The 13,342-nt window shown below is 34.6% G+C and overlaps 1 long non-coding RNA gene across 2 annotated transcripts in view; it reads right to left on the reverse strand.

Annotated features, from left to right (window-relative positions):
* The window catches only part of LOC123675016, a 115,367-nt gene that overhangs the window by 59,079 nt on the left and 42,946 nt on the right, over positions 1-13,342 (reverse strand). The window lies entirely within an intron of this gene.

A 13,342-nucleotide genomic window follows, 5' to 3' on the forward strand; every position in this document is an offset into this window, starting at 1 on the left:
CTGCAGACAGTTCAAAAACATGTAACGTCCGTTCTGAAGGCCATAGGGTCCAATGTGCTCTCCCTAAAGAGTGGTCAGTGCTACAAATGACCGCTTTTATATTCTAATAAAAAAAAAGATTTATAATGGTGCTTTTAACCTTCGCCTTGGATCTTGACCGTCCTAATATATGCCGGTGCTCTAATAGATCGTGGCCTAGAGCAAAAGAGTGCATTCGTAATTGCAGCAGATTATGCTTGTTTGAATGTGACATTGGCACAAACGAATGATGAACCTTGCTTGGATGTTGGAAACAGAAATCTTCAGCTTTTGTTAATCGAAAAAAAGTTCAACACAATCAACTATTGTGTTACCTGGAAAGCAACAAAATATAAATTCAAAAGAGTTAAGACATTTGAATATATCCAAGAAGGCAGTGTTTTAAAGAGAACTCGTATGATTTTCAATGATACCTCGATCATCACTGGTGATATCGCAGAGATCTAGCAAACTGAATTCTTCTCATAATTATGTCCCTTTTATTGTAATCAAAAAAGACGTTGAGAATGTATACTCGAAGTGAACCCATTTTCATTAATTGGAAAATAATTTTTTTTTTATAATATTATAAATATTAATATCAGTTAGCATGGCTCGATAGCGCTCGCCATTCATTGTATCCGCAGTTCCTTTCTCAATTCGAAAGAAATGAAGAACGATGATGCCGCCACCGTGTAAATCGCAACAAGCAGTTAATTTCAATGAATGTAATGATTTGTTGATATCTTCAGAATTTTGTTCTGTATACGGCAATTTCGCTTATTGTCGAAGACAGAACCAGAAATGAGCTTCATCACTAAAAATGCTCTTCTTTGGCCAGTTTCAAAGTAGCCCTATCAGCAAAAATGCTACGTAAACGATGATCATTTGGCTTCGTTTCTTGCAAAAGCTGTAATTCATAGGTAGGTACGTTAGCCAAGATTATCACCTATAATTTTCCACGGAGTCGAAAGACAAAGGCCAACAAGTTGAGAAAGGTGACGTATTAACACTTCGGCTTCTTCTTCAACACTTCACGCTACAGCAGCAATAATCTCATCGGTGTGCACATTTCTTTGTTTTGTTGATGATTTTGAATCGAGAAGAGTAAAATTATTGAGAAAACGATCAATAACTGCACGAATTGATTGCTCGCAAGGCCGATTACGTTGACTGTAAAATGAACGAAGTGCTTTATGAATTTCGCGAACAGATTAAGATTTTCATTGTTAATTTCCACAATTTGGAAGCGTTGTTCTAGACTTGAAGGATTCATGATTAATTGTCAAAGTTTACTGAACAGAAATGTTAACACAGTTTTTGGCAATATCAACTGCCCATTTATAGACAACATCCATAAAAAATTCGCATATATCTAATAAAGCACCCGTTACATTCAATGTATCATAAAATCGAAAAAAACCGTGAATCAATCGATGAAACATCTTCTTGATAGGCCCCTTCTGAAATAATTCAACTTTGTAAATTTTCATACGAATTTGCAAGCAAATACTTCCATTCTCACCTCAAGCTTTCTCTTGTCTCTGAAATATAAAAAAAAACAATGTTTTCTGAAGCCATTTTGGGTGAACATGGTAGTTTTTTGATAGGACTTGATGGACGAGTCAAGTTTTTTCACAAATTCCATCTTGTTTTTATCTACTGTTAGAAAATTTTAAACGCAGGACCGTCGCTAGGCAGTAAGCAGGGGGTAGTCAGTCGCCTGGGGCGCCAAAATTCAGGGGCGGCATTTCAAGCTCGATCAACAAAAATCCTATGTATAGAAATTCAAAGTGCCGAATGAGAATTATTATTATTTAGCTAGCAACAACAGGAATGAATTCAGATAAATTTAAAATCAAAATCCCACATAGGTGCCGCATTTTAATCTCTAATATATACGATTACGCGAATCCTTCTCGGTACTTTTTTACGTGTTATTGACGCTAAAACTCATGCATCAGGTTCGACAGGCTGCTCTTTGATAACCTTCGCCTACTTTTATCGAGGAGTATTTTTTAGGAATGTTCTTTCAGGAAAAACAGAGATTTTCAAGAAATTATATTCAGCGAATTAGGAAAAAAAGTGTCTACAACTCAATAATATGAGAGTAGAGGGATACGATGAAGCGGAGTAATATAAAGGGAAAGGACAAAAGTTTTTGTTCCTACTCCTAAAATGAAAATAATATTTTATGCAGGTTTGAAATTCTTGAATTTTTATTCATGAATATTTCCTCTATGTCATTATAAAAATTCTTGTTATTATGTTACTTCTCCAAGCTTTCTTGTTAAAGTTTCGTTATTATATTCTGCAGCCTCTGAACCATATTTTTTTCCCTAAACATAGGAGATGCATATTTGTTAGTTTTTTTTTTATTGAAATTGACCTTCAACTTTATGTTGCGATGTGATTTTGCGAAAATATTTTTGATCTCTAAGCGTTCATCTTTGGATAGGTATCGCTCGTGGAAAAAATTGCTGGCACCTTCACCTCGAATTATCTCAGAATTAACCTTCGGACTATTTTAACTCCTGCGTCCAGCATATGCGAAAAATGACATCTCGACTGAAAATTTTATTTAAATGATGAACACAATAACTGAAGGACGTTAGAAATAGTCGAAACAAAAGTATCCAGGTAATATCAGCATATTGAGAGCTGTTATTGGTATTTCATTGTACACTATTTGTACAGATCCTTATCTAGCTGACCGTCTTGTAGATTAGCGATTTGTTGAGACAGGATATGTAAAATAAAACAAAAAGCGAGCATAAAATCGGTCACAAAGGAAGTCAAGGAGCTTGAGGTTCTATTGAACGTAACACATAAGCCAAGCGAAGCTTGAAGTAACCTGCGGTATAAATGATTCTCAAAATCATTAGTATAACGCCTACCACATTCGAATGGGTTCACTGATAATGATTTTGAAAAATGTCAGGAATTCTGTAACTAGGCAAGTTTTAAAATTAAACAGAATTGTATTTTCGATTGTATTCCGTCCATATGCACAATTTCCGTTATAACTTCTTCGAAAAAGTTCGACCATCAATCCAATTGGTCTTATATGTCTGGGGAACAGATCTAGATAGAGCATATTGTAATTTCCTACAGAACATTCTTTCCGAATTATTAGTAGTGAATAATAAACAAATTGTGCTTTCAGCATGATGGAGCACCCACCTGCTCATTATTATACACTGTGTCCGTAAAGTATGGAACAAATTCATTTTTAGCTAAACAGACCATTTTAAGAAATAATCCTGAAACAAGTTGATTTTTTATTTTCATTTACCGTATTTTAAAATAATAATCTAATATACAGAGTGAATTACTTTCGAGTAAGGACGTCACCGTCATTTTTTTTAAAAGGAACACTCCCATTTTGTCTCAATTTTCCGATTACTCTAGCTGAGCTGATTCCAAAACTGTATCACTTGTGGATTCCAATCGGTACAGGGTGGACAAAAATACAATAGTTTTGTGTGTGCTCATAAAGTAACGCGTAACATTCTTTATTAGTAAAATTAACAACATAATCAAAAATAAATATTGTATAGCGGCAATCGGTTTGAATGTAACACCCTGTAGTTTGTTACATTTTCAGATTAATAAAAATGTATGAAAATAAGAAATAATTTCTTTCATATTCTGTGTACTAGAGCACAAGTTCCAAACATGTTTGGAAACAGCTCATTTTTGATAATCTAAAAATGTAACAAACTACAGGGTGTTAAATTCAAACCAATTGCCGCTAGACAATAAGTATTTTTGATAATATTGTTAATTTAACTAATAAAGAATGTTACGTGTTACTTTATGAGCACACACAAAACTATTGTATTTTTGTCCACCCTGTACCAATTGGAATCAATATGTGATACATTTTTCGAATCAGCTCATCTAGAGTAATCGGAAAATTGAGACAAAATGGGGGTCATTTAAAAAAATGACGGTGACGTCATTACTCGAAAGTGATTCACCCTGTATATTAGGTTATTATTTTAAAATACGGTAAATTAAAATGAAAAATCGACATGTTTCAGGATTATTTCTTGAAATGGTCTGTTCAGCTAAAAATGAATTTGTTCCATACTTTATGGACACAGTGTAGATTCTAGATTTTCATGTATACCAGTTTCCAAATACATGGAATGGAGTGAGCGTAACAACAAGATGGCCTGCTTAATCACCGGATCTCACCTGAATTTTTTTTGTGGGGATTTATATAGAGAATAGTGTACAATAAATTGCCAAAAGATCTTAATATGCTGATATAGCCTGAATAATGTGTTCTCTAAATAAGATCTGTTGGAAACAAATCTTTGATATTTTGCGTCATGAAAAAGAAATTCAAGACCATTGAAAATATACAGGGTGATCCATTTCAAAATCACCCATTTGTTGAATAATTTTATATTGGAAAATAATTTCCTGACCTGCAGAAAGGAAAGTCCAAGGAGCCTACTTTCAAACGAAATTTGTTCCGTTCGACAGCTATGGAAGCGCTACGGACTATTGCAGGACCCAGTATATTTGTAACCTCTAACTGAAGGAATAAAGACTTCAGCCTCTCAGCATAGGAGCGAAAAGTAAAGGCCTTTACTATTATTTTGCATAAGTTTGAATCTTCATCAGAGATTTTTACGTGTCGACGATTTCTGTGTTACATAAAGTAGGTACAACTGAAACAAAATTTGTTTGATAATTCTGGTGGTGCTTCACTGCACCCTAAGCTCAGACCACTTCTTTCGAGAGTCATAAGTTTCAGGTGGTGCAATTGTGATTTTATATTCTACTTGTTCAACTAAAATAAAAATTTCATAAAATTTGTTTATAAGGTAGAGAACGGAATTTTTTCAGTGAAACCGCTATCTGGAGTTATTGGCAAATAAATTATAAAAATCTCATTTGATGCCTTAATGTATGAAATATCCATTCAATGCATTACTTCTCTTTCAAATTCAATGACTACCGAATCAGCCATCCGAGTTCGTAGCTCTCATTTAGTCATTGTCCTCAAAGCGGATCCTCCGAACTGCACCATGAAGTAAAAACCAAATAGAATCGACCTTGACTCTCTACATTGAATCACCATTTCAGAACGAGTTCGTTGAAGAAAACATAAATACAATATTGAAATATGACCGGGAATTTTGCTCTTCAACAACACAATTGAATAATTCTATCGTAAATTTGGGATTTTAACATTTATCGTCAGATTAATTTGGTGGTTGAATACAAGGAGTTAAACCAAGTCATTATGTCAAAACTACATATAGAAAATTGTAGTCGAAAGACAACTTCCGATCAAAATCCGATGGAAATTATTCGCATATTCTATCGAACATAAAATATGCAGATATGATCACGGTTCTATCATGGAAAGGATATGTGCTGAAGTAATCAACCGTTAAACCATCTTTCGACTCTATATTAAAGGGATAACTGACTTTACTGAGAGTTCTAACTCATGATAACGAATAATTCTGAATTTTATTGCAAAATGTGCATTTTATCGAATTGAACTTGGGAAAAAGCTTTTACCATTCGGATATTTCTGTTTTCACGAGAATAATGAATTCAGGTTACAGTAAATGATAATGAATATAGTCAGTGATATTAGTCTTATACAGTGATAACACTAGCTTTCGAGAGTGGGCCAAGATTTTTTAAGGCAACTAAGATTTCCATGTTCATCTGGTTCACGTTGAGTTCATGTTGTATTTTTTTGCTATGAGAAGTTAAGGGGGAAGGGGGCAGGTGCCCACGGCCATCATATACATACCTACACAGTATCGCGATTCATCGTTTATTACGACATTATGCCATTTTGCATCCCATTGCTTCCGTTCTCTTCAGAAGATTGACGACAGTGGTACGCAGTTGAATGCAGTGCTAATCGTGGACGGTATGAGAAGAGTCCAAAGGCTTGAATACGGCGATATAACGTACTTAAGTATAGTATTTTTTTCTCTAAATCTCCAAACCAGTTATCAGCGGTTTGACGCGTAGTATAAAGACAGTCTCGTAGATCCGTTTGCCTGAAGTGTCTATTTTGATGTTCTTTGATAGTATTCTTTTACCTTCATTTGTCCATATACGACACACGCGCATTACTGTCATTGCATCGATCACTACTGATGAACCTGTTTCAAGAATGTGGAAGAAAGTCAATTCAAGTTTATTGTTATTTACAAGAAGACTGAATACATATTTCTGTATTTGTTTAGTAAGGGTGATATCAGGTAAATACAGCTTCAATCCCTTAATATGCCTGAAGGTCAATTGGGTTATTAATAAATGAACAGCTTTATTTTTCTACTGGTAAAAACCCAATTACAGAAAAATTTACAGAATAAAGTTTTCATTTACAATTGAAAAATAAATCATTATCTTCTACAGCTGAGAAATCTGTTTTACAATGTTCAAATTGTCATAGAAAATATCACAGGTCTCACACAAGTTGATCATAAGGCTACACATATGCAGATGCTGAATTGGCGTTCGAATCATACAATTATTCCTACAAGGAACCAAATAAAATACAGGCCTATATCTCATGTTGGATCTTGGAACATGAAAGTTGAGCCTCTTCAGTAGGTATGGACTATCAACACAACCGTGAACTAACTTGTACAGAAAGATGGCTGCCTGCAAATCCCGCCGATCAGCCAGAGAGACAGCATTGAACCTACTCAAGAGCACAGCATGGTCAGTACCTCTCGGGGGATAGACACCTTCCTCTCTATATGAGAGAAATTTATAAAATCTACGCTGAACCGACTCCAATCGCTGACTATAACAGGAATATATAGGCTACCATATAATAGAGGCATACTCGAGCTTAGTTCTCACCAGCGTATTAAATAGTTCCAGAATTCTGGAAATGTCTTGCATTACGTATTATGAAGCCATACAACTCAGAGGCTGCACTCAGTAGGCCATTTATGTGAGGAACAAATGACATCTGACATCAAACAGAACTCCCAGATCCCTAACAATACTTACTCTCAACAACTTTACATTTTCCACAAAATAATCAAACATGATGGGTTCCGTCTTTCTTGTAAAAGAAATGAAATTGCACTTAAAAAAATTCAACTACAGATGATTAATCTCACACCATTTTAATAATTTTATTAATTCCCTTTGTAATCTAATGCAGTCCTGCACAGAAGCCACCCTTAGAAAAAGCTTGAAATCATCCGCAAACAGCAGCCTCATCATATCAAGCACAAAAATCAAATCATCGACTAACAGCAAAAATAGAAGTGGGCCAAGATAAGAGCCCTGAGGCACACCAGACCAGAAACCAGACGAAAGAACGAAAACCCTCAACAAAAACAAACTACCTGCGACGCGACAGATAGGACCTAAGAAGACATATTAACTGCGTATTGATCCTATACCTATTCTCCAACATGCTTAGCAACATCTGATGATCTACTCTATCGAAGGGCTTCTGAAAATCCGAGTAGATGACGACGGATACACAGAAGAATTCACAACCATATTAAAAAGCACCGCCAAAGTTTTAGTATTATTATTGTAGACAACCAAAACTCACGCCTAGACATTACATCCATGTCGTCTGTTCACTTTGCAGAGCAATTTGCAATTTGGCAAGCGTTGTTGTACTGCGCTTCTAAAAGAAGACCTACACACAGGTAGTAATTGTGACCGACTCACGCAATATACTACAGTCAATGGAAAAAATATACAATAAGGATCCAATGACTAAGGGCATACAATTATTAACCCGCTGCCTTCAGGAAAAGAACTTTGGATTTCTTCAAGATTATTGGAGGAATCTTTTGTTTTTGACATCCTTAGGTTCGCCGGAAGCAAGATTTTTGTGACCGTCTTTCCTGTTTATCTCGTTTTTACTTTTCCATTGCGAAGGCTTAGACCAAGCAAAAGTGCTTGGTAGGCATATCGGGCAACTGCAAAAATACTTTGAAAATAGGACCACAAACCACAAAAAGCTGATGCTGAACCATCCTTCAAAATTCAAAGAATTCAACCACAACAGAATCCCAAGAAGAAATTGAAGATGTAGTGAGACCTCAAATTGCTACGTTATCCTCAGCAGAATCAAAGTAGAAATTGAGGAAAAGAAAAGGAGACAATAAGAAAAAAATTAAAAATAAAGTAAAATAATTGATCAGAAAAAAAACGAAAAAGGGAACCGAAAATGCACGAAATAGAAATAATCAAGAGTGAACGAATGGCGCTCTTGATCCTGAGACCTGATGAGTGAAAATTGTTGTTGTTGATAAGGGGATTATGAAATATGGGTAAAATGTAAAAAGGTTGGCCTTTCATACCAAGTGGTACAATTCAAATCAATTACTGATAATGATTACAGAATATTGTACAGCATTACTCAAAAAAACGAATGAAGAATTTCACACGTTCGACTTGAAAAGAAAAAAAAAAGTTGTTCTCCAAGGAATTTTTTCATAATCTACTGAGGAAGAAATAAAAAGAACTAAGCGAATCTGGGTAACCTAGTAACAAAAACACTTGAAGTCTAGTCACTACAACACTGAGGAAAAAAATCAAATCTTCTTATTGTTGGTCTTCTGGAATTTAATTCTCTTTGCCTCTACTATCGTTCAATTGATTCTCCAGTGTTGATTGTTAGAGAGAATTTTCTCTCTTATGCTTGTCCTAATTATCGTCTATTCCCTTTTTCGATAGAGGTAGTTTTTGCCTGCTTTTTTATTAGGATTTGTGTTATTCTTCATAATTCACTACTCACGTGCTCCTTTAGTGTTTGTATTAACTCCTTCACTCGTTTGTGTACTATTTCCTCAATAGTTTCAATTTTCAGTTTTTTTTTTCTGATATGCTGGATGTTAAGGTATGAGAAGAAACACTAAAAGCAGTACTAAGAACAGTGGTTGCTGCCTAAACAACCAGAAAATCAGATAATTAGAATTCTTCATCATAGATAAACTAAACGACAACAATGAAATATCATTGTTGTCAACTATAATATAAATCGCATCTCAAATTGAACATACAATGAATATGTGCCAAGTCGATGCTTTGATCTAATATATCGTGTTCTGTAGAAAAAATAGGCAAAAATTGTTTTTATTATTACTAGACCATCATAAATAGAATTGTACCCATAAAATTAATGTACTTTAAATGTGAGAAAAAATTTTGATTTGATTTGATAAAATGTACTCAATCTGTTTGTGTTGTGTGTAAAGAGTTATATGTTTTTATTTTCAGTTTTTCTTGAATATTTCACGACTATAAATTCTCGCTCAGTGCAATAAGGAAAAATTTTTCAAATATCTCAGATTCTGACAGGGAAAACTATTTTTTGACATCATCCTTTATCATGTTACATACCTAAGATGAAAGTAACACATTATTCTATAAGGAATGATTTGCAAGCAGCAATCATTTCAAATATTGGGTGAGTGAAACTACAAACTGGATATGAACCATCACCTCTGATGAAATCTGGAAGATTTGTTTAGGACTGACCTTGATCAATGCACCGAGCGTCTAGACAATTATTGATGTACAAAATTAAGTTGTCAATTCGCATTGTTTGTGGGTCGATGCACACGAATAGTTATTTACCCACCTGAAATGCCAGTTTATACACTGCGTGGTTAGAAAAACAGGACCTGAAATGGATGGTTGATTTCACTTTCCAGAGTTTTTATGTTATAAATCTGATTAAGTATTATTAGTATACAAAATCGATTGAAGAGTTACCGAATCCATAGCGCCCCTAAAGAGCAAAAAGGGAGCAATCGCCAAATTAAGAATTGTCCAGAAGGTCAGGAATACTAAATTTTTGAACTTTTAATTAATAAAAAGTTTAAAAACGGACTGACTGCTAAATACAGAATTGTACAGGGCAGCCCATTTTGGGTGAGACAGCCAGGTTTCTCGTTTGTTATTTAAGATAGAGCCTTGCGGTTTTCACATTCCTGTCCTACTTCTTTTTGAAACTCAAGTTGGTCTAATCAGATTTTGCATAACTGTTTCCGATCAAGAGATACAGGGCGATTTTGAAAATTGATACTTTTCGGACCCCTCCTTTATCTCCGAAATTATCAGAAATGATGCTGAGCTAAAAACTACGTCTGAATCAGAATTCTGCGTAGAATCCAGTGGCGTACTCAATTTTTTTTTCGGGGTATGGTTTTGTAGATTCAACACAAACCTATATTTTTTTTAATGGAACACCCTGTATATTATTACTTCGTTGAATTCGTATTTTTTTTCCTTCAAAATGATGTATGATACTATGTAGGTAGGATGTTCAGAAATATAAAAAAAAAACACTAAAACATTAAAAAATGATGGTTTTTTTGTTAATGAGCAATGGATTTCCCATATGAAAAAAAAATCAATAATAAAAATAATAATTCATAACGATTACAGCTAGATGCTGCCAAATGCATAGTAGCCATAATAACATCAAGAATGTTTGTATCATCAATGACCTACTACTTTTTGAAAATCAAAAGTCAGAATCCTCTTATAGTCTAAGATCCCGATATAAAACGACCTTCACCGAGATGCTTATTTGATAAAACGTATTTTATATTCAATTTAAACATGTCAATAAATATATCACATATGGGTTGCCTAACAAATTTAAGTCCTGGGTAGGTTTAATTAATAATTAAAAAAAAAAAAAATTTTCAAACATTTCACCGGTTTGCTTATTAGATAAATTCTATAACAATCAAAGGTATGAAGCCCATAGAATGTGCAAACGTTAGGTTGCCTATTTTTTTTCGGTCACAACCCTCGGGTAGCCAGGTATAAACAGGTCAATCTATACTAGCATTTTGCAAGGGTCTGATTGATGAATCAAAATCAATAAAATTAAAGATTATTTTATTAGGAACACGGTGGTATAGGGTTGCCTGCGAAAAATCAGTCCAGAATCCCGGTTGTCGAATTTTAAAATGTTAAATATTGCTGCGAGTGAATATGTGCGACTGAGAGATCCCAATCATCCATCTCATGCGATAGAAGAGGACACAGCATAGCAGCTGTTTGAAGTCCGTCCAGTGAGAGAAAGAGAGTGCGCAAGCTATTTGTTCTTAGAAATGAAAAGGATAGCGATAGACTCGTATACAGTGTGACCAGATTTAGTAGAAATCTACTTTTTTAGTAGATTTTTCGCATTTTCATGGAGTTTTTAGTAAGAAGAACCTACTAAAACCTATCTACCTTTAGTAGATTTTAGTAGATTTTGGTAGTTTCAAAAAATATAACCGAGACGATTGGGAATATGGAAATTCGGATGTCTAAACTGTTTCTATGAATCAATTCATTGTTCATTCTCAATGAGGAATTACGTTCTACGTGTTTCTAGAAGAACGTACCTACTTAAAGAAGTTTGGCTTACCACTTCAGCAACTAGAAAGACCAATAATCGAACTGTTGATTGCATTAATTGCACCGATTTAGCGTTGAAGTTAGGAATCAAATTATGCCAAAGTCTTCCTGCCCTCCATGCATTTACAGGTTGCGATTACACGGCAGCATTTTATAATAAAGGAAAAGTAAAACCTTTTTTAGCTATTTTCGAAAAATGAAAAATATCAATCAGTTTTTGCATCATCAACAGATGCTGCTGATATTTTCATTGATGAAAAAATGAAGACTGTTCAAGAATTTACGGCTAGTATGTATGGTATCAGGAACTGTACCAGTGTGAATGATGCGAGATATCGCATTTTTATCAAAAATACTCTGCCAAAGAAGACAGCGAGCACTTCTTAGAAAAAATAAAAGGCTTCGACTCCAACTCCATACCACCATGCTGGATATCATTAAATCAGAAAATTTCACGAACTATTTTTGTAAATTCCATGTGGCTTAATGCAACTGATCCAATATGCGTGAAACTTCAGCCTGAGAACTGCGGTTGGTTCTTAGATGAATATTTAAAACCAGTAGGATTCATTGGGGATCATACATCTTCAAAGATAGAAGACATTGTCGAAAGAACTGAAACGGAAAGTGATGATGACGAAGAAGATTCAGAAGTTGGAGATCATAGTCCGTTGTGACCGGAAAAAAATAGGCAACCTAACGTTTGCACATTCTATGGGCTTCATACTTTCGATTGGTATAGAATTCATGTAATAAGCAAACCGGTGAAATGTTTAAAAAAAAATTTTTTTTGATTATTAATTAAACCTACTCTGGACTAAAATTTGTTAGGCAACCCATGTGTGATATATTTATTGACATGTTAAATTGAATATAAAATACGCATCTCGGTGAAGGTCGTTTTATATCGGGATCCTATACTATTATTGAAACTTGGGAAATTCATGACCTATTAACAAAAAACCATCATTATTTGATGTTTTAGTGTTTTTTATATTTCTGAACATCCTACCTACATAGTATCGTACATCATTTTGAAGGAAAAAAAATTACGAATTCAACGAAGTAATAATATACAGGGTGTTCCATTAAAAAAAATATAGGTTTGTGTTGAATCTACAAAACCATACCCCGAAAAAAAATTGAGTACGCCACTGGATTCTACGCAGAATTCTCATTCAGACGTAGTTTTTAGCTCAGCATTATTCCTAATAATTTCGGAGATAAAGGAGGGGTCCGAAAAGTATCAATTTTCAAAATCGCCCTGTATCTCTTGATCGGAAACAGTTATGCAAAATCTGATTAGACGATCTTGAGTTTCAAAAAAAAGTAAGACAGGAGCGTGAAAAACGCAAGGCTCTATACAAAATAACAAGCGAGAAACCTGGCTGTCTCACACAAAATGGGATGCACTGTACAGGAGATGAAAAGTTCAGTATTTCTGCTGCACAATTATATATTCTGCGTTTGGTTCCTTTTTACTCTTCAGGGGCGATAGGTTGACATATACATATACATATACATTGGTCAAAAATACTACTATTCGCATCAATACGGGTTTGGCAACGGAAAATGAGGAACTTATGAAATAATAGCATGTTTTGTCTATTTCGGATGGATTCGACTGCATTAATAATTTTTTTCATTTTTAGCTCTGGATTATTAATTTCAACTGCATAAACCAGTTGTTCCAAATGCCCCCATAAAATAAAATTCAAAGAATTCAAGTGAGGTGATCTAGCAGGCCAGAGCACCGGACCACTAGGACCAATCCATCTCTTTTCGAAGTTTGGTTCAAACAGGCAACAACATTTCTCTCAACATTAACTGGTGCTCACGACACCACATATGATTGTTTACCACATACATAGGAGAATCCTTTAGCGAATTTGCAAGATAGTTTCATAAAAGGTACGGATCGGCATTCAAGATT

The sequence above is a fragment of the Harmonia axyridis genome, chromosome 3 (genome assembly GCF_914767665.1).
Source record: "Harmonia axyridis chromosome 3, icHarAxyr1.1, whole genome shotgun sequence".
NCBI lineage: Eukaryota > Metazoa > Arthropoda > Insecta > Coleoptera > Coccinellidae > Harmonia > Harmonia axyridis.